The 19,207-nt window shown below is 39.8% G+C and overlaps 1 protein-coding gene across 4 annotated transcripts in view; it reads left to right on the top strand.

The window, feature by feature from the left end:
- DAGLA (diacylglycerol lipase alpha) overlaps positions 1–19,207 on the top strand; it is a 135,696-nt gene that overhangs the window by 24,569 nt on the left and 91,920 nt on the right. For 2 of the 4 annotated variants that reach the window (XM_067462536.1, XM_067462537.1), the window contains one exon: positions 9,991–10,054. The exons of the other annotated variants lie outside the window; for them this stretch is intronic. The gene's annotated coding sequence lies outside the window, so the exon portion shown is untranslated. The remainder of the gene's footprint in view (positions 1–9,990; positions 10,055–19,207) is intronic. 4 annotated transcript variants of the gene reach the window in all.

A 19,207-nucleotide genomic window follows, 5' to 3' on the forward strand; every position in this document is an offset into this window, starting at 1 on the left:
GAACCATTACATAAATTTGAATTGCATCTACATTTTCTTGATTTTATTCTTGAATTGCCTTCCTCTATTCCTGCTTGCTTTCTCCAAGTACAAATGAACGTTCTTTGTCATGATGTGTTAGGTGGTCTGTATCAATTTAGTTGGTTTGATACTCAAAGTATGTTTTCATAATCAAATTTTGCTTTAGTACTTCCACCCTACCACAAATTTATTTTCAAGCAGATAGCCGCTCTTAATTGATTTCAGAACAGAATTATATGAAATCATCATAGTATGGAGTACTAAACAGATAAGGCTAATAATGTTTAAAACACCAAATGCTTATGTTGTATATATAAAATCAGGCACATAATATAAACACAGCACAAAATAATTTTATAAATATGTCTGAAACATTATCTGTAATGCATCGGTCATTTTAAATAGTTTGCACATAGTTGATATTTCTTGTATTTTCACTTATACTTTTATGTGCATAGAGAAAATCTTCTAGACACTCTTTTTCTACATTTCATGTGTCTGCTTGCAATGCTTTACTTTTAGTCAATTAAGTGCCATTTTACAGGGGTGGGAGAATCAAACGAGAGTTGGACATAGGCTTCTACTGAGGAAAGAACAGAAGTGTTACCAATTTTGAAGAAAATTCATGTCCTGGTCCTACAATTGTCTTCCAGTATTACAGTTACTATGTCATTGCACTGCAGTGTTTCTCAGACTTTTTAACCCTCTGTAATCTGTCTCCTTGCTTCTATTCCCAAAGATGAAAAGAAAAAAAGGATTTAAGATTTTTCTGGCCTTACAGCAATAAGCTCTTAGCCTGATTAAAGCAAGCTGCAGAAATTGGCACAATAAAGATTGCCAGAAGCCCTGCAGAAATACTTTGCATTTGGGAATGGGGCTGTGGGAATTGGCATTCTCTGCCATAGCTATGTGTGAAAGACGAATTAATACTGAATTTGAAGTCATGCATTTAAGCGTCACTCCTACTGACTATATTCCCATTTTATGTACTACACTATATTTAGTTTTGAGTATGGCTTTGCTGTTCTACTTTACAAGGTAATTAAGTGTAGCATGATGACCTATGCTGCTTTACAAATAAAGATGTCGGTATTTTGCTATGTTCAAATTGGATTTCTAAAACTCCTGTCCAATGCTTGAAGGCAATTTCTTAGCATAAATATATGTTGTAATTTCAGTATGTGTATATTTGTACCATAGGCTTTGGAAGTTTTTTTTGGGGGGGGGGGATATGAGTATGTCATCCTGAAGCAACTGTTTACCCTGAAAGTACACTACCCTGAAAGCTACTCATTTGTTCTGCAAGGGACAGATATATATATAGAGAGAGACTAAATCTGAGATGCTTGCTGTTTTCTAGTCTCTTGAGAAGACAGTTTTCTATAGATTTATGTTTCAGCTGCTTTTCGGAAGATTGATTTTAAGAGATACAAGTATAGTTTTTCAAATTCTTGCAGTGGGGTTTATTTTATGAAGCTTTTAAGGAACATTTTATATCACTGTAGTTCAACTCTGTCTTTTTAAAAACAATCAATTCATTTGAAAGATTTATTATGCAGAAACACCCATCAATCACTTAAGCCCAATTATAAATAATAAAATATAGTATTGCAGATTTGATCTAAATCAAGTTTATTTGAATTGATATTCTTGATTGAAGTGTAAGATTTCCCTTGATTGACATTATTAATTTGAGAACCGCTTTTCTTTATTTTAACCTGGAGTTTGCAGGTTCAGAAGATGTGCATAAATGAGGGACTATAGACACTGTCCCATGTTCTGAAACATGGATAAGGTAAACCTGTCCAGCATGCAATATGGTTGTGAATGTCTGTGACCTAGATAATCATGTTTTGTTACCTTCCCTCTTATGAGGGAGGAGAGAAAGAACTAGGCAGGTGTTCTTCACTGGAGAAAGTGGGTGGAGAAAAGTGTGTGTATGTGCAGCAAGATATGTTTTTGCAGCTAAATGATGGCTGATTGTCACTTACTCTCTCTCTCTCTCTCTCTATATATATATATATATAGAGAGAGAGAGAGAGAGAGAGGTATTGAAAAAGATATGCACTGGGTGGACACAGAATTTTTTTCCAAAGCCCATCTACCTGTTTTTGGAGAGCTAAATATGTCCTGAAATCCACCCCTTATGGACATTTTATTCAAGTGCAAGAAAGAACTAATATAAATGTAGGTAGGGACAAGTGAGTGAGACATTCCTTGTGGGCAGTGGTAACAATATTCCATATTTGTTTTGACTATTTTAGTGATAATGGAGAAGGTGTTGATTATGTCTGCATCTGCATTTTCTTTGTATTTTTTGTATTTCTTTGCATACATGTATCTTTATATATTGATATTCTGTCCTTTGGTGTGCTTGTATTGAGTGGATAGATGCAGAAGTGAAAAGGATTGCTTACCTTAATTACCTACAAAGAAGAAATGACGCCTAATGCATCCTTAGGCACTATTGACAAGTTGCACTTGTTAAAATTCTCCATTCTGTTCAAGGAACAGAAGATTGGTTTTTGTATGTAATTTGTCACTCTTAATTTTCATAGATAACCTTTTGTACTGTTTCTGGTTTGAATTTCACAGTATGTGTGTAGAGGTACATGCAGTTGTGGAAGGCTGCTTTATGCACTGAGTTCTATTAGACAGAAGCAATTTTCTGCTTTAAAAATGTTAAGGCTTTTCACCTGATGCTATGACTGCCTGGCTAATAATTCTAATCAGGACACTGATCATTAAGGTTGCACATGGTAGCTGGAACATGTATGTCATGTTGCCTTTTAGAAAATATATCTTGCCTCTATTAATTCAGGACTTCTAGATACATGTTAGTGTATGACTTATTTCTTGGGGTATTTAGTAATCATTATTCTGCTAAATAAACTGACAAAACTGGGAGCAACCTTCAGAAAAAAGCTTTAGTTGGTCTTAAGGCCTGTGCAAAGCTAGCAGCCTATTGAAGGAACTCCATTTTCCCAGAGTACCCAGTGATAAATCAACCATTTCCAAATGGCAGTGAGTCATAACCTACCCATGAGTCATGAGCTCAGCAGCCATTTGTAGGTGTTAGCTACGCTTGCAGTACAGAAGATTAAAGGGTTTTTGTTTCTGGATTGGGTGCTGTGCTAGGCCGGTTCTCTGCAAAGATGAAGATAATTTAGTTAATTACTGTTATAAACAGTACTTCTGCTAGTAATAGCCAAACATCTTCCACTACACGCTGTAGTTCTGGTTGGCTTGTCATAACTTCCTTTATATTGCTATTTGCTGTACAGTATGTTTGTGAAAATTTCAGTACTGTATCATTATGCAAACATATATTTTTATGATTGATCAAAGCTGATACAAACTAATTTGTCATTTGCAAACAAAATGTATTCAGTTTGGCCTTTCTTGACTGTTGAAACCTATCTATTTAAATATTTAATGCAAAAATAAAAGGGGTGACAGTGAAAATGTTGTGGCTGTACAAAAGGTATATATGCATTGGTTTGAAATAAAAGCGGTTTGACTATTTCATGGGAGAGAAACCCCCAAAAGCATTGAAACTGACCTTACATGATTAAATGTTTGCTATTGATTGATCTTGATGTAAATCAGAGTGGTTTGTTATATTGGGTACCCCATAGCTTTTAACATAGATCTACCATGTCTTCTCATAATGTTTTTCATTTTACTAATAAAGTAATCTCTTGCTTGGTTGTGACAGCATCCCCTGAAGATGATAAGTCAGTACATTTGTATAGCAAGCTCCAGCTGCAATGTTGCTCCTTTAGACCTTTTATTATTAGTACACTTGCAGCATTATGCTCCCACTTTAAAAAGAGAGAGAAGGAAACTTGCTTTTTAAAACAAAGAGCTATTCTGAAGCAATTTAATGCTTGAGTTGAACAAAAGACAAGTAACTGTAACTCTCTCACTCTGCTCCAGTGCTTAGGAACAGAGATTTTGAATCATCGTCGTACTGGGCAGTGTTCAGTGCTTGGGCAACAAAACAGTTTGGAATGCAAGGAAGGGAAATTTCTTCTAAAATAATTCATGCAAATATGTAGCACTAACATGGCATGTGATGTCCTATGGTCATGAAATTGCAAACCATTGCAAATTCAAGTAACTGTAGGAGAAGATGCTTTATTATCTGAATAGTCAAAATAAGATCTTGCTTAATTTAGGGATTTTTTTATAATAGATGGGTAGGGCCAAAGTATATACATATGATACAACATATACATATGAAATATGGAAGTGAAATTAAGTGGTTTTGTTTCCCCACTGTAAGAGGATAGTTACATCACGATAGGGAATGGACAAACAGTAAAGAATTGCACCTTTATATAGCAACAGAAACATAACATCTGTTAGCAGAAGATTTGGAAATTAGCTTGTCAGCCAATATGACAAAGAAACTCTTAAGTGTCTGTGGATATGTCATCATACTTGCTTCTAGCACCACACTTAGTATTGTTTCTTCCCGCTCTCTTTGTTGCTTTTTCAGAGCAGTATCTCTCTTCTAACATGGAACAGTTTACCATTGCCATAAATTGCCACTGCAGTAATAGGGTGAGAGTAGAGGGAATGCCTGCCGAAGAATACCAGATATTTTACTATATATATCAGCTCTATCTATCTATCTATCTATCTATATCAGTATGCTCGTCTAAAGCACCACTGAATATAATACTGTGAACCGCCCTGAGTCCCCTTCAGGGTTGTAATTGATGGTATATAAATATTGCAAATAAATAAATAAATAATAATATGCACCTCAATTTTCAAAACCGGAAATGAAAAAAAAAACGCTCATGATTGTAATCTGTTCAACAAGAGGACAACAGGCCAATAGCACAGGCAAGGTCATGCCAATGAGGCAGGCAGTGGAGTGGCCAACAGGCATGGGGAAACCTAACTGACTTCATTAATGAGACCTTAAAAACCTCCTCCTCAAAACATACATACACAAATCTCAACTGGATTCATGAAGGCCTCATTAATAAGGCCAGTTGGGAACCGTGCAAGGCTGGTGAGTTTGCCTCAGCCTGATGGACAGACAGGTTGTTGCCTGTTGACTGTAAGGCTGCCTGCTTTCCTGAGATCTAATGTGCACCCTAATTTTGGCAATGTAATTTAGACAAAGAAGGTTCATATTAGCTTTGCGTAAATATAGTATGTATAAATATATCACAGCTTAGATTTGACAGTTTGTGGTGCTGGTGGTATCAAATCATCATAATCTGAAAGATGTTGGTGAGATTTGTAGGAACAGAGAGGATTGGGGGCTGGATAACCTTAATATTCTATGAGAACTCTGGGATTTGTTTCCACTTTCCTTTTTTTAATTTAAAAAAGTAATTCACCTCTGCTTTTAAAGAGTGATAAGGAATCACATGGGACCATTTTCCTCATCAGATTTCCTTTCGGATGGGTTACTTTTGTTGATGCTCACTCTGAGCCAAACTTTTGAGATCTTCCTATTTTCCTCTTGTTATGGGGCAGTAGACAAATTCCAGAAATAAATAAATAAAATAGTAGACAATATGAGGGCTTATACAACTGTAAATAGGTGGGAAATAAACTGTTGACCATGTTGTATTACATTTAAGTAAGCCACACCCCAAATGTATTGCCTCTCCCACATCTAAACATCTTTTAAAAATTATTTTGGCTCAGTATGGATTTGTTGTTTCAGCTCTGCCTGACGTTTTGATTTGTAAGTAGGGGTTCAATGCTTAGTACACTGGGCATGCCATGTGATCAGCCTAAGCCTTACCTGTATTTGGTACTGCTGTCTGAATATTCCATTTTGTCTGGTTAAGTCAAGTTTGATAACTGGGAAACTTTGTAGTTCCAGCATAGAATCTCAGTACTGATCTGGTGATTGTGGCAATTAAAAATGTTTCAGATAGTTTGATTCTTCCACAAGTCTACCATACACTGTATTACGCCATGTTAGGTTGAGTGACTGTTTCATTTTGTCTTCTCAGTCAGAGGTCTAAGGCTTGGATAAATCAGACACTATCCCTCAGTGCCTTTGTTCTGTTATTTCATCCTAGAGTATTGTAGCTGGGCCTGGTGGCTGTAATGCTGGACATGTCAAGAAATTGATCTAATGGCATTATTAGGATTACCTCCAGTGAAGATCTTCCGCAGAGAAGGGAAACTGGTATGAAACATGAGTCAGCTGAATTAGGCCTATACAGGATGCAGGGGACAATAATAATAAAGCTTTATTTTTATCCCATCCCCTCTCCCCAAAGGGGGCAGCTTACAACATGAAAAAATGATATGCATGATATCAATCACACTTACAATCAGAAAATTAAATCAAACAAACAGATCAAAAACAAATCACAATAAATAAAAACAAAATCCAATTAGCATAACTACTTACAACTTATAGACATCAGTCTTATAAATATAAGACTTTAAACCTTCCCATACAGGCCCATTCTCTAGTGTTTCTGTCATCGTCCCAGTCAGCCTTCCAATTGAGAACTGTACAGGTAGAGGCGAATTCCCTATGCCATTTCTAGCTAGAAACAACAGCAGAGATTCCTCCTCTTCTATTCATCAGCCTTGTTGATGACCAGTGGCAGATGTTGACTCTGATCTCCAGAAATAGCTAGAGGCATGAGTTTTCTAGAAGAAGAGAGGAAACACATTTACTTTTGAATCATTTTTGGAAAAAGTTTACAGATAAAGGTCAATTTCTTCTACAGGAACTGAAATATGTGTGACTTTGTTAGGATTAAAATGTGATCATGTTTGGTATGTTGAAAGGAAAGCCTTTCAACATCACAGTGATCCAAATATACGCCCCAACCACAGCTGCTGAAGAAGCAGAAGTAGATCAGTTCTATGAGGATCTGCAGGACCTACTGGATAATACACCGAAAAGAGACATTATTTTCATTACAGGAGACTGGAATGCCAAGGTGGGAAGTCAAATGACAACTGGGATCACAGGCAAGCATGGTCTGGGAGAACAAAATGAAGCGGGACGCAGGCTGATAGAATTCTGCCAGGAAAACTCGTTGTGTATAACGAATACTCTCTTCCAACAACCTAAAAGACGGCTTTATACATGGACCTCACCAGATGGTCAACACCGAAATCAGATTGACTACATCCTTTGCAGCCAAAGGTGGCGGACATCCATCCAGTCGGTGAAAACAAGACCTGGGGCTGACTGTAGCTCAGATCACGAACTTCTTATTGCCCAATTTAGAATAAAACTAAAGAGATCAGGGAAAATACACAGACCAGTTAGATATGATCTCACTAACATTCCTAGCGAATATACAGTGGAAGTGAAGAACAGATTTGAAGGACTAGATTTAGTAAACAGAGTCCCAGAAGAACTATGGACAGAAGTCTGCGACATTGTTCAGGAGGCGGCAACAAAGTACGTCCCAAAGAAAAAGAAAACCAAGAAGGCAAAATGGTTGTCTGCTGAGACACTGGAAGTAGCCCAAGAAAGGAGGAAAGCAAAAGGAAACAGTGATAAGGGGAGATATGCCCAGTTAAATGCGCAATTCCAGAGGTTAGCCAGAAGAGATAAGGAACTATTTTTAAATAAGCAATGCATGGAAGTGGAAGAAGACAACAGAATAGGAAGGACAAGAGACCTCTTCCAGAAAATTAGAAACATTGGAGGTAAATTTCAGGCAAAAATTGGTATGATAAGAAACAAAGATGGCAGGGACCTAACAGAAGCTGAAGAGATCAAGAGAAGGTGGCGAGACTATACAGAAGATCTGTATAGGAAGGATAACAATATCGAGGATAGCTTTGACGGTGTGGTGAATGAATTAGAACCAGACATCCTGAGGAGTGAGGTTGAATGGGCCTTAAGAAGCATTGCTAACAACAAGGCAGCAGGAGATGATGGGATCCCAGCTGAACTGTTTAAAATCTTAAAAGATGATGCTGTCAAGGTGATGCATGCCATTTGCCAGCAAATATGGAAAACACAAGAATGGCCATCAGACTGGAAAAAATCAACTTATATCCCCATACCAAAAAAGGGAAATGCGAAAGACTGCTCAAACTTCCGTACAGTGGCCCTTATTTCTCATGCCAGTAAGGTAATGCTCAAGATCCTGCAAGGAAGACTCCAGCAATACATGGAGCGAGAGTTGCCAGATGTTCAAGCTGGGTTCAGAAAAGGCAGAGGAACGAGAGACCAGATTGCCAATATCCGCTGGATAATGGAGAAAGGCAGGGAGTTTCAGAAAAACATCTACTTCTGCTTCATTGACTATTCTAAAGCCTTTGACTGTGTGGATCATAATAAATTGTGGCAAGTTCTTGGTGGGATGGGCATCCCAAGCCACCTTGTCTCTCTCCTGAGGAATCTGTACAAGGACCAAGTAGCAACAGTCAGAACTGACCACGGAACAACAGACTGGTTCAAGATTGGGAAAGGCGTACGGCAAGGCTGCATCCTCTCACCCAACCTTTTTAACTTGTATGCAGAACACATCATGCGATGTGCGGGGCTGGATGAATGCAAAGCTGGGGTGAAAATTGCTGGAAGAAACATTAACAACCTCAGATATGCAGATGACACCACTCTGATGGCCGAAAGCGAGGAGGAGCTGAGGAGCCTTCTAATCAAGGTGAAAGAAGAAAGCGCAAAAGCCGGGTTGCAGCTAAATGTCAAAAAAACCAAGATTATGGCAACAAGAATGATTGACAACTGGAAAATAGAGGGAGAAACCGTGGAGGCCGTGACAGACTTTGTATTTCTAGGTGCAAAGATTACTGCAGATGCAGACTGTAGCCAGGAAATCAGAAGACGCTTACTTCTTGGGAGGAGAGCAATGTCCAGTCTCGATAAAATAGTGAAGAGTAGAGACATCAGACTGGCAACAAAGATCCGCCTAGTCAAAGCCATGGTATTCCCTGTAGTAACCTACGGATGTGAGAGCTGGACCTTAGGGAAGGCTGAGCGAAGGAAGATCGATGCTTTTGAGCTGTGGTGTTGGAGGAAAGTGCTGAGAGTGCCTTGGACTGCGAGAAGATCCAACCAGTCTATTCTCCAGGAAATAAAGCCCGACTGCTCACTGGAGGGAAGGGTACTAGAGACAAAGTTGAAGTACTTTGGCCACATCATGAGGAGACAGGAAAGCCTAGAGAAGACAATTATGCTGGGGAAAGTGGAAGGTAAAAGGAAGAGGGGCCGACCAAGGGCAAGATGGATGGATGGCATCCTTGAAGTGACTGGACTGACCTTGAGGGAGCTGGGGGTGGTAACGGCCGACAGGGAGCTCTGGCGTGGGCTGGTCCATGAGGTCACGAAGAGTCGGAGACGACTGAACGAATGAACAACAACATGTTTGGTATCATAAATATCATAAATATTCTAACAATTATAAAATGAATTTCCTTTTAGTTTTTTAAACTAAAAAGGAAGCAAACACCAGAAATTACATAAAACCTTCCCATTACATAGTTTTTAGAAATAAATTTGGAAGAGTAAATATATGAGCACGAAACTTATGAGAATATATGAGAGTGAAACTTTCTAGGCCCAATTGCTGATTGCAGAAACACTTCTGCAATTTATACTTAGGTTTATGGAGGAAGGTAATGGGATAGGCAAAAATGGAGCAAAGCTGGTTCTTCAAGCCAGTTCTATGGCATGGAAACCTATACCATCATGAGGCATGGTCATGCCCATGATGGCAGAAGTGTGACAGTATACACCTACATGTTACTTAACCTGTGCCAGGCCAGTGGGTGAGAATGTAGTCTGAGATTCAAACTGATCCCTTCTCCTCCCTTGAAACATATGAGCATACCCTGTTCAGAGGAAGATGGTTGAGATTCCATATATTCAAACAAAAATGTGGAGAAGACTGATGGATACCATCATAGGGCTTTTTTGCTGGATTCAGAGAACTTATCCAGAGAACTGAATCTTGCTGTAGTTCCTGATTCTTGTCTGTCATCCTGCAGTTCTTCAGCGTGCCGACACTGGTGGACCAAGCGAGAAACTCAGAGCTGTTCAACTATTTGCCAGGCAAGTATGACACCCCTGCACTCAGGTTTCCATAGAGGGAAGAGCTTAGTCAAAAGAAGGAAAAAGATAGAAATCTAGACATTGATAAAGATCAAGCTACATTTGTGGGGTCGAAAGTGAATGTCTCTTACCTCTAATATCTTTTCTAAGGTAACTATTCCTTCTGAGTTCTTTTTTCTAGTAACCCAGTATGTCTCCTGTTAAAATCATCTTCTTTTGGCTATCATATTGTGGGTCACACTTCTAGCAGTTACACTGAGTGCTGTCTCTGCATGCCATGGCATTTCTCTACCTGCTTTTTCCTGTTCCATGCTATTATCTAAGTGTTGAAGCTGCAGTAGATGCTCTGTTCCGAGACATGTCTTTAGAATAATCTCATTTGCAGTACATGTCTGGTTACTGCCCCTGCTTTTTCTTTGTTGTCTTCAGAAATTCCTGTCCACCTCTGTAGCTGCCTTTTTAGTCAAGCAACAGTGCTTGTTACTAGTAAACGTATATACTAATAAAGGTGTGTGTGTGTGTGTGTGTATGTATGTATGTATATGTGTGTGTGTGTGTCCATGCAATGCCCTTTCTCTGCTCACCCTGCTCTCAAGACCAGGACTTTGAGAGTGGAGCATAAAAATGAGATGTTTGCTTGGAATTCTGAATATTCAAGCTCAACTTCTGTCACATGCCCATGTGTTCTGTGTGTAACACAGACTTCTGAGGAAGCAGATCTTTCAGGATGATACCCTCTTATCCTCCTATCCTCTTAGCTTCATCTACTTAAATAACTGGTAGTATGAAGGCTCAGATATGATCTTTCCCCCAATGTTTTATTTTTCTGTGTGAAAAGCACGTTTGTGTGTGGAGAAGTGTTGAGTCAAGTGATCCACACCTCCATTCTAAAGAAATAGATGAAACTTCTTAACTATGTCATTTAAGTTGGCATATATTGCATCAGAGAAACAAAAGCATGTAGTAGCAAGTCTACGTGATATAATAAATAGCAATTCAAATTACGTAGTTTAGCATTATCCTGATTATTTCAGTGGATTTTTAAATCATTATGAAACTCTTCGTTCAATGAGAACTAAGCCTAAACCTGTACCTAGGCTCTATTTTTCCAGAATGTATGTATACTTCGCATAACCAAATACATAACACACATACAAATTTCCACATAGAAAACATGTGGAATTATGATTTATATTCATGCTTTTTCTGTCTGCTTGTAGGTATGGTGTTTGTTTTTCTGAATAAAAATAATCAATAAAAAATAAAAGAATTCCAAATAGAATTTCACACCAGTGTTCTTTAGTCTATAATCTTTAACTGTCTTGACAATACTGGGCAGCATCTTCTCTTTGCTTGCATTTGTTCAATTTATCTGCTCTGTCTGGTGTACAGTAAGCATGTGGTCAGCTTGGCCATTCATATAAGTACATCAGTTTTTGAGTCTATCTTACATTGGTGCCTTTTCACCTTCTAGGAAGCTGCATGCAGGCAAAATCTGCTCCCTGTTGACACTTAATTCGTAGAGTTACATTCTTTGGAGTAGCCTTTTTGAGAACTTCGTTGTAGCTTCTGCTTGATCTGGTAAAGAGTCAGTACATCACCCTTGTTGAGAATTTGCTTAAAACAAGCAGCAGCACTCTGTCCTTTTCACCATATTTTTTGTAGGGCAGTCTTGTCTGTTTGCAACTTTAGAGAACTCCCCCAGTCTTTGAAAGACCTGTCTTGCATCATTCCATTTTGCCTGCTTGGAAAAGATTCTTCTTCCCACCTTCTTTGTCACCTACAGGCTAACCTGGGCAAAAGGTCTGGGAGACGAAGCAATGGAACATATTACATAGTACTAATTTGCAGTTACTAGCACCACAGAGAGAGAGAGAGGGATTCCTTGGTTTGTGATCATCCTGCTCTCATGCATACATTGTGTATTTCAGAAAAGAAACAGAAGAAAGAAGAGTACTTACAGTTACACTTTTCTGGACTGTGTTGATGGTTAGGTTAAACTTCTCAGTCACAGCTGACAGTCTTTCTTTTCTTTCTATTCAGAACTCCCAGTTGATTGTTTCATGGGTTGAGCAGAACAAAAAAGAATAATTAGATCATATATACTTGTTCTAGCACAGTACTAGTTACGAAAAAGATAGGTTTCTTCTTAAGTTGATTTTGCTTATAAGTCAGAATAGGTACATTTTAAGTGTAACTCCAGTTATAAAGCTTTGGATAGCCCAGGAAAGGTTCAACAATCCCTCGGTGTTTGTTTTACATTCTATGCCCCTGTTCAGAAAATTTCACCTCACTTTCTGACCCTGTGATAACTGGATTTTGAAAAAAATGGCTTGTTATAGAAACAAGGATTGTTGATAAAGCTTTAGTGGAGACATCTTTTCCCCATGATAACTCTTTCAGGGGTGAATTTCCCTTCCAAGAGGTAGATTTATCTCACCTCCTGTTGTCTCACTCCTGTTCTTAGCTATAAATCATTTGTAAGTCGGATGTTTGTAACTTAGAGACTGCCTGTATATGCTGTGATTGTTGGTATTTAAAATCACTTTTGTTCTGTACAGAACATTATTTTTTAATAATTATAAACTGAAGTACAAGTGTCCCATTTTGTAATAGAAAGCTAACATACAAGGTCATTTTATAAAGTGTTATGCTAGGACAGCAAAGAATTGTGCATGGTTGTGATTTTGAATCTAGACAGTAAGAGACCGAAGTCTCACAAACAGGTTCTTCCACATTGCACATTAGAAGGAGGAGGTTATTTATGAAAGTCACTGTTCTTCCTGACATTCTTAACAAGTAATGCTGAAATGTCTACGAAACTGTCATCTAGCTTGTCAGACATGTATTAATTTTAGAGCACTATACGATACTCTTTTGTATCAACATTTGATTGAGAAAGTTATAGAGTCTCTCTACTTTTGACCACATCAAGCCAGATGCCCACATGTCACTTAAGTTTTTATGGGAGATGTTCTCTGCTTTTGAGCTCTCACGGTTAAACCTTTAATTCTCTGAAGTAACTGAGTTATGAATAGTTCTTAGGGTTTTTTTCATTAGGGAGATCACCAATATGCTATAATTCAGAGGAAAAGGAATGGAGCAGTACTAACTATACACATAGACTTTTGCCTGGCTATTTCCATATAGAATCTCTGAATTTTTCCTCCCAACTTAGTATTAGTTTTGTTGTAAGTATAGAAGGGCAGTGGAGATTTTCTCTACATGTCAAGACCACGACATGGAGTTTTTTTTTACCACGGTTCATCATTAAAGGCCAAGTCAAATCACTGGATTCTCCAGTGGGCCAAAATAAGAGCCCTCACCAAACCCAAGGGACAGGCTCCTAGCCTGTTCCCTTCGGTGCCGGCCAAACTTTTTACAACTCCTCGACACCGTACTAACCTGTCGGTATCGACCACCCAGCCAGGCGTCGTCATAGCCGATCACTAGGGATCCGCTACAATCGCCCCCACCCTACCCCTCCGAGGGCTCGATAAAGGTGCAATTGGCCACCTTTCTTAGTGTTGGATAGCCTTTCGGCTTCAAAGCCTGCCTGCTTCCTGCCTGGAAAGTTCTTTTGTTGAGAGGTGTTAGTTGGTCCTGATTGATTACTACTCTGATTTTAGAATTTTTAAAATTACTCCCAAGAGTCCTTGTCTTGTGATCTAGACTCTTCTTTCAATTGGAAGAGCTGACGAGCTGGTCTACTCAAAAGGTTGTATCTCTCATGACTTGAGACACACCTCGCTCTCTTCTCTCGATACCATGAAGAGTCGGTCTTGACCCTACTCTTACATTACCACTAGACACTAAAGGATCTCTCCCTCCCACCATGAACACAGTTCAGATGGATACGCCCTTGCCTCCCTCTCCATCGCATGAGGTTTTACCACCCTTTTCCCAAGCAAAATTCTTCGTTTTGTGGCCTATCCTTCCTACTTCTAGTGTGATCTCAGTGCCTCTCACCCTCAAAGCAACCCTCTTTTTTCCCCAATGGCTATTGCTTCTACTCCAATGGCCTTCCATCAAGCTGATGTCTCAATGGTTCACTATGACCACTGCGGTGGCCCTCCGCAAGGGTCAACGGATTTTCTCTCCTTAATTCAACCAGACTGCCTTCAGTACCTCTGGTGTTACCTCCACATCTTGACCCTGCCTTTCATAGGTCACATCTAATGCCTACATCATAAACTCTTCAGGTCATCTATCATCTCTCTCACCCCAATCGCTTCTCTCAAGGAACGTTTCTCATAATCCTACAAAATGAGATATCACTCTGTCAGACCCGTCTTCGGGTTCGACCCTCGTCTGTCCTGATGATATTGGGGGTTTTTCTGCCCTCGATGGCAACAGTCATGCCCTCCACCGGGCTTTACTTTGACCGTTCCAAATGTGGGTCACAGGTCACTATTCAGTGCTATGTCACAGCTGACTTTCCTCTCGATCCCGGACCTTCTATTCAAACCTCTGTCTTGGTGGACGACATAGACTGATCCTTTCAAAAGCCTCCTGTTCAATTCCAGTGGACCATCAATCGCTCTTTTTCCCCTGATACCAAGTCTATTTGTGTCCGACTCTGGGGTATAGTGCTCATCCCCATTTCTGGGCTGAAGAGTCAGCGTTGTCCTTAGACACCTCATTGGTCATGTAGCCATCATGACTGCATGCAGCGTCATTATATCATTTGCTAAAATAAGTTAGCTATCAGCATTCCTGTCTTTCTTACCTACCCAAGGCCTAGCTCCCCTGATACGGATCTCAGCTACCTTCGCGTGCATTTCATGACTGCCTCACAAGTGCCCCTTTTTTACTCTCAGGGTCTTACCTCTACCTGTTTACACCTGATCCTCTGGTCTTTTGACCGCTGCGGGGTATATTGGCCTACTTACTTCCTTGGCTGATCCCTCATTACATGATTACAGCTTGAGTGTAATGGCCTTCCGACTATACTATTCTTCCTGGTTGATGCTTGGATGCCCGCACATCCGCTCCTTTCCTTTCTTAGAGATTTTTTTTCCACATCAAGGGCAGCCCCAACAGTCTACAGTGTGAGACCACCTCCCGGGCTAAGACAGTTTTTCTCATCCAGGTTTTTTTCCTTTAATGTCTCTCGGAGCTTCAAATTCCTCACTCGAAAGCTCCGGTATCTGCTTACCACGCTTTGGGAATATGCTGGCCATACTTTATAACCGCCCGCCTCGTCCCCATCAGGGTGACAAGAGACAGTTATACATACAATTCCAGGCTAAGCTATACCTGGTACTCCTCTTCCTCTTATATAAAAAAAGACCTTACCGTGATTCACCGACAGCCGGCCCTCCAATCCATCCTGAGGGTGGCACACAAGCCATCGATACAGAGTCCTTACTCCTATAAGGTATTCCGGTGTCTGGTCTTTGACATATCTTCATCAGGTCTCGTGATGATCCTTCTACGGTCAAATGTCTTCAACTCTATGCTCATAATGGCTGGAAGGGCTTTCCCCTTCCTCTATAAAATACTGCCTGGAACCTATGTAACAGTCCCTACGACAATTAGGCCAGCCATTCCCCTCTCCAACCTTCGTGTCAGGACACTCCATAGCTCTCCATTAACCAATTTCATTGCCTCAATCCTCCATCCCATGCGAGACTCTCAATCTCGTCTCGGCCCTCCAGTTGGCCACCTTGAACCTCTGGCCAAGCTGGACCTTCAGTTCATGTCATAGCAGATGACGCCCCCTCCCCCCTGGTCCCCATCACCTCTGCCTGTCCTCTCCGCAGCTGACAGTGCCCTTGAGTGACAAACCTTACATCGTTATTCGTTGGGGTCGAGCTCTCCTCGGGATCAACATTTATTTATTTGTTGTGTCAGGACAACCAGTCGGGATCGACATGGCCTCCCTCTTGAGGGTGATATCGACTTATCTCAGTCAGCCAGGTATTTCTAATTCTGGCTCCCTTTCCAGCTATCTTTCTCACCATGACAGAAGCGGCTTCTCTTCCTGTACGTTAGGAGGGCACCACTTTCCATACCATTGGGCTCACAAAAAAAAAGAAAGAAAGAAAAAGAAAAGAAAAGAAAGAGCCCGAGGATTGTTTCTACCCTATGCCAAAACAGGCTGTCACATCTAATACCTTCTCGCTTTGATCCCACTAAATTGCGTGGGCCGTCCAGCTTTCCTACCTCCAGCCTGCCCCCAACCTCGCCTCGATCTATTCCCAGGGCGGGTCTCCCAACACCATTGGCCCTGCCCCTTGGTCTTCTGCTCGATACCATGTCGAGGGTGACTATTTCACCCAGCTCCAATGACCTCTATGTTCTGTTCTTGGCTGAACTCGAGGTCTTATCCAGACATTACATTAGAGACACCTGTCTCTCTCCCCCTCTCTCTTTCCCCCCTTGTTTGTCTGGCCTGACAGCTTGGGTACATTGACATAAAATGATACAATAATAACAAAATTATACGCACACTCAGCCTTTGTGCTTCAATGTATGTTTATTGTTTTTTTCTCAAAAAAGAAAGAAAGAAAGAAAGAAAGAAAAGAAAATTAAATAACTAAGGCAAAGAGAGAGAAATTGAGTTTTTTCCCTCTCTGGGTCTTCAGATATATTACAGACTTAAGATTACCCAAACCATGGTGCTATTACCTATTGTCTTTCGCACATATCCTTTGCGCTAGCCTTCCACGTCATCTGGCATTATGCCTCTATCATTCAGTCTGTTTTTTATTGGGACCTTCTATAGGTTCTTACTTATCAAATTGCTTCATCTCAAGGTCTACTTACTGACACCTACTCCTATTGGAGTTTTTTCTCTTTCTACACATAGGAAAGAATGCTTCCTTGCAGTTCTGGTGTCGGTTTGCATGTTTCCCGCCTACCTAGACCTCAGCTTGCTAGTCTCTATATGTGGGTATTCACAGACACCATGAAGAAAAATGGTAGGTTACATACCTGCGACCATCTTTCTTCGAGTGGTGCTCTGTGAATTCCCACAAACCCGCCCGTTCCTCCCCTCTCATGCAAACCTCCCCCTTTCTCGCTGCCTCTGAGGCCAGGGGGCCCTTTATAACCTTGGGAGGAGTCGGCGGGCATACCGTCAAAATTCAAAAAATATAGCTTGAGAAGTTTCCATTGATTCCTGCGCAGGCACAGTAACTCCATATGTGTGAATTCACAGAGCACCACTCAAAGAAAGATGGTCACAAGTATATAACCTACCAATATCATCAGTCAAAAGCAGGCCCACACTTCCCATTGAAATACTGGTACATTTAAGTAGATTACAATTGTTATGTGCTTTAAATATTGTATTGTTTCATTTTTAACACTACAAACAAGATGTGTGCAGTGTGTATAGTGTTCATTCATGGGTTTTTTTTTCAAACTATAGTCTGGACTCCCAACAGTCTGAGGAGCCGTCAAGTTGGGGAACCCCTTATGTAGACTTTAGGTTGCATTGTTTCATAGACCTGATCAGTATAAAATGAAAAAAAAGTCTTGATACAAAATTGGTGCTGCAAGAAAACAACATGTTGGCAATTGTGTAGGCAACATGAGTGGTTTCTTTTGGTTCTGTATTGCTAGATTTTTTTAATTTTTTTTGCTATTGCTATCGGTTCACTGTTTTAAATCATATACCTGTAATGGTGATTTCTGCTTTGGTAAATTGATCTGATTTAGCTAACATTTTAAAATTAAATGTAATAAATACAAATAAAAGTGAATCTATATTTGCCTTTTTAAGGACTAGATATAGAAAGAAACACAAAGAAGTGCCCCTCCTATTTTAGCTCTCTACAAAGAAAAACTTGTGGCTCAGAACAAGACAGGTGGTTGCAGGTGCTATTCTAGCGACCTTTTGTTTTGTAGGAAAAAGTTATGACATTCTGGGCAAGCAAAGGTGTTTGAATTCTTTTGGTTCTACGGTATGTAATGGTGATAGAAGGAAAATGGCAGCAGACAGAGCAACCATGAAGAAACTTAGAGATTGGAAAAATAGGTTGCTCAGTGCTGGCAAATTTTCCTTGCTGTTCTAGAAAACTGGAATAAGTTCAAGTGCTAGTGTAGTGTACCAAGTGGTTTCCAGCTGGGGTGTTTATAAAGATATCATCCTTATATCTGCTGTGTTGGAGGAAGATCACATCAGATTTTATTGAATTCGTTATTTTTCTATTTTTAGTTGTTGATCCCAGCCCTATAAATGTTGATGAATAAAATGTTAAGTCTACCATGGCAGGGCTATGCTAATATGAAAGTGACCTCCAAAAAAAATGACTCAGTCTTAAAACTGACTAAGGAGAAGTCTGAACTGATGCTATATAGTGTGGATCCTGGTGGAATAAGTCTTTAGGATGCCAGTAGCACTGGCAGGAAACAACATATAACTAGGGTGAGCAGCAAGAGTTGTGCTGCTTGGATTGCTGCCAGACTGTTTATGGAAGAATTCATAATGTTGGCACAAGTTATAAAACCATCAACTGCATAAACAAATAGGAAAAAAATATGAGGTGTCAATTCAGAGGGGGTGACTGATCTGTTGAGATACATATGAGACATTTGGAGAATTTATGTTATGTTTTGTTACAATTTGGAAAAATGATCCTTTTTCTGATTTTTTTTAGTTTTACAGTTTTAGGAAGGAGCCATACAGAATCCAGGTTGTTCTGACTGCCCTTCAACCTCTCTAATAGATCCATGAGTTTGGAGGTATAGGAGTGCTAGAAATTTTTGAGCTTGATGGAATGTGTGGTAGTCAAAGGTGTCAAAAATGGAAAGCCCTCAATCCCTTAGGGCAGATCAATATATACCAAAAGTTATTTTGGTTGTGCTTCAGAGTTTCTGGGATGTACTCATTTATTTATTTTAGTTAGTTATTTAAAATATAATGTCTTACATAGAATCTATTAAAAGTTTTTGGATGAGCATTACTAAACAGTCATACCTTCAGTCCATATGTAGAGGTAGTAAATTCCACTACAACTGTAAATAAAAACTCATGGGTAGTCATAAGTGACAAAGTACAATCTCACTGTGTTTATGATTTTTTTGATACAGTTCCCAAAATGTTCAAACCTTAAGGTATGTATGTAATGGATATGTAATGTATAGTCTTAGATAGTGCTTGGGTTTTGGTTTGGTTTTGATGTTCATATTAAGTGGGGTTTT

This window comes from Anolis sagrei, chromosome 1 (genome assembly GCF_037176765.1).
Source record: "Anolis sagrei isolate rAnoSag1 chromosome 1, rAnoSag1.mat, whole genome shotgun sequence".
NCBI lineage: Eukaryota > Metazoa > Chordata > Lepidosauria > Squamata > Dactyloidae > Anolis > Anolis sagrei.